Source organism: Gastrolobium bilobum, unplaced genomic scaffold, assembly GCF_033153095.1.
Source record: "Gastrolobium bilobum isolate Gb01-03AN ecotype WA unplaced genomic scaffold, APGP_CSIRO_Gbil_v1 utg153910, whole genome shotgun sequence".
Classification (NCBI taxonomy): Eukaryota; Viridiplantae; Streptophyta; class Magnoliopsida; order Fabales; family Fabaceae; genus Gastrolobium; species Gastrolobium bilobum.
Genome location: NW_026897642.1, coordinates 5,913 through 9,263, shown reverse-complemented (window position 1 = coordinate 9,263; position 3,351 = coordinate 5,913). Strand labels below are relative to the sequence as shown.

Below are 3,351 nucleotides of genomic sequence, written 5' to 3'. Positions count from 1 at the left end.
CTTTAATTGAATTTGTAGTGGGGCTATTATTACGAGAGAGAAAAAATGACATTTTGAAAGTAGTGAATTAGATGGCATTTTATATTGAATACGTGATTAATATATATGTGCATTTTTTGATGGGCTTTAGTAATCTCATGTTGTAGGAGAGTGTTATCTCCTACCATAGACACAATTATGAGTGGGGTCCACTCACTTATAAAAAATAAAAAATTACAAATTAAACTACACGAAAATCAATGGGAGTGTAGGAAGGGCACTACCTGATCGTGTAAGTAATCAACATCATATCCATACATTACATCAACAAGTATATCGACATATATATGATAAACCTTTGGTTTATCTTGTTTTTAGGCTAAATTATATGAGAAATATATCATAGATTGCATGGAATTCAAGGTTTTAAGACATTTAAGTCATAAGATAGGAAATGGAGCTGACGTTTTGATAATATTTGCATTTTGAAGGTAAAACCACAAGAATTGGTGCTAAAAGTGCTAAAGAAATCATGACAAAGAAGTAGCAGCTCAATATGGACCAAGGAGAGCAAAATGATACAAGTCAAGGGCTAGAAGAGCACGCTCAAGCGCAGAAACGGATGCTCAAGCGCGCTAAGGCAGGAAGAACAGCCAAACTGGACAAGTTAGGGCGCTCAAATGCCTATTAGCCCGCTCAAGCGCCCAAGATGACAAGATTTCACTCTCGATAAGCACGCTCGAGCGCCCAGTAGCACGCTCGAGCGCTCCAAGACAGACAACAACATCAAATTGCAGTAGATTGGCACGCTCAAGCGCCCTGTAGCGCGCTTGAGCGCCCAAAGACGGACCAGACAGCAAAGATTCACCAAGATTTGCTGAGATTTAATGAAGATTTGTCCAAGTAGGATATGGAACTAAAGAGGAAACATATCAAAGCTGATTCCTGAGAAGATTAAGGAAGATTATAACAAGACTCAAAACTCAAATCTCTCAACCAATCCACAAGATATTAATTGCAAAAAAGGAAACAATTGAAGAATCAATTACAAATTTGATATGGATTCATGGGAAGATACGATGAAGGCTGTAACTTTGAAGATTATAAATAAGGAGCTTGAGGTCAAGTCCAATATACAAGTCCAGAGCATTACACCAAGACCTGAAGGAGGAATCCTGTTGCAGAGCGCTGGAACACTGAGGAACCAAGTCAACATGACACCAATGGAGGCTTGGGGTTCTCTTTTCTTTATTGTTATTTTTCAATTCAGTATGCTTGAGTAGTCTTTTATGTAGTTAAGGGTAGATGGAACCCAATTGAATCTTTATGTTTATGAATTAAATTGTCTCTGAATCCTGTTCTTTTTATAATTGAATAAATTATCCGTCTTTAATGCTTTCTATGAGTTTGTTCCTTATAGAATGATTTTGGGGAATTGTATAACAATAGGGATGTTGGTGCATGAACCATGACTTGATAATTTATCATAATCCTTGTGATCTAGGAATAGGAATAGGAATAGACATAAGGTAATTATGCAATCTTGTAATTCTTGATCTTACTGCATGTTTTTTTAGGGAATAATTGGGGAACTAGAGTTCTTTCAAGATTACATAGATTTATGGTAACAAGGAATTAAGCCGTAATTAACTTAGATAGAATTAATTGGCAATATATTAAGAAACAGATTCTTGGTCATTTAGTTCATAACATATTGAGGATATTGGGGGAAGGCGAAACCTTAACTACGCTTGTTTAAAATCTTAATCAAACATCATCATCTTCATTCATTCTTTTAATTCTAAATTTTCATAATTGCATACTTTTACTTGTTTTTAATTTTAAGTTCTTTGAACCACAACTCTCTTCATCTAAATTCTCTCAAACCAAACCTTTGATTGTCCAACTAAGACGCGATTAGCGAACTAGTGCTTGAAAATTCTGATCCTCATGGGAACGATCTCGTACTCTGGTACACTTTATTACTTTACGACCGGTGCACTTGCCGAGTCGCTATCAAGTTTTTGGAGCCGTTGCCGGGGATCGAATTCTTCAACATTAGAAGTAACTAATTAACTTTTAGATTGGACGTTTTAATTTTCTGTACTTTATACATTCTTCAAAAATATTTCTCTGCATTAAAATTCTGCATCAATTTTCTGCATATTTATTTTTCTTTATTCTTTGTTTGTTTATTTTTTATTTTTTCTGTTTTTCTGTTTTGTCTTTTTTCTATTTTTCTGCACATCTTTTCAATCTTAGTTTATGCGAGGTACTCTTAACCCGCGAATCTTGCAGTTTGATCTTAAGATAGAAAAGACAGAAAGTAAACTTAGGAAGGACGCAAAAGCAAAGAAAGCGAAGGAAACAAAGGCATCAACTTCGATGAAACCAAAGGAGGAACCTATGGCAGAAAATAATCAACTCGCTCCAAGGACGTTGGGAGATTACATGACCCCAGCTCGAGTTCCACAGACGACAAGCATTGTTAGACCTAACATAGAGGCTAACAACTTTGAACTGAAGTTGGCACTGCTGCAACTGATTCAAAAAGAACAGTTCGCTGGAGGAAGCACAGAGAACCCCTATAGTCATCTTGATAACTTCTTACTTTATTGTGATACATTAAAAGTAAATGGAGTTCCTCGTGATGCTATCTTGCTCAGGCTATTTCCATGCTCACTAAAGGACGAAGCAAGGGATTGGCTGCAGTCTCTACCTGAAGGAAGCATAACCAATTGGGATGACTTAGCAAGGAAATTCTTGGCCAGATTTTTCTCAGCCTCAAAGATGGCAAGACTCAAGACGGAGATCACTACTTTTGAACAAAAAGACAGCGAATCTTTGTACGAGGCTTGGGAATGATTCAAGGGATCACTCAGGAAGTGTCCTCAACATGGAATTGAAACATGGGAGAAAGCAAGAATATTTTTCCAAGGGATGATATCCAGCACAAGAACGTTGGTGAATGCTGCTGCAGGAGGCTCCCTGAAAACGAAAACTCCAGAGGAAGCGCTGGAATTACTGGAATCTCTAGATTCTCAGGAATTTGACAATGCCCCTGCCCTAGTCACCCAAAGAAGAGCAGGAATTATGAAGCTCGACTGCTATGATGCACTCTTAGCCCAAAATGAACAAATGCTACAAATGCACAAGAAACAACAAGAACAATTAGATGCTCTTAATAAAAAATTTAATTTTTCTCAAGTTTCTTCTGTTAATAATTCTCAAATTAAATGTGGTATTTGTGTAGAGGCTCATGCAACTGAAGATTGTGACTACATGAGAACAACTGAAAAGCCACCAGCGGAGGCCAATGAACTCTGGTATGATCAGAAGAATCAGAATCAACCAGTGCAACCACATACCCCA

The 3,351-nt window shown here is 37.2% G+C and overlaps 1 non-coding gene across 1 annotated transcript; it reads right to left on the bottom strand.

Annotated features, from left to right (window-relative positions):
* Positions 1-2,775: 2,775 nt before the first annotated feature.
* LOC133308930 (small nucleolar RNA R71) lies at positions 2,776-2,882 on the bottom strand. Its single transcript, XR_009751240.1, has one exon. It is a non-coding gene; the product is annotated as a small nucleolar RNA R71 (small nucleolar RNA).
* Between the last annotated feature and the right edge of the window lie 469 nt (positions 2,883-3,351).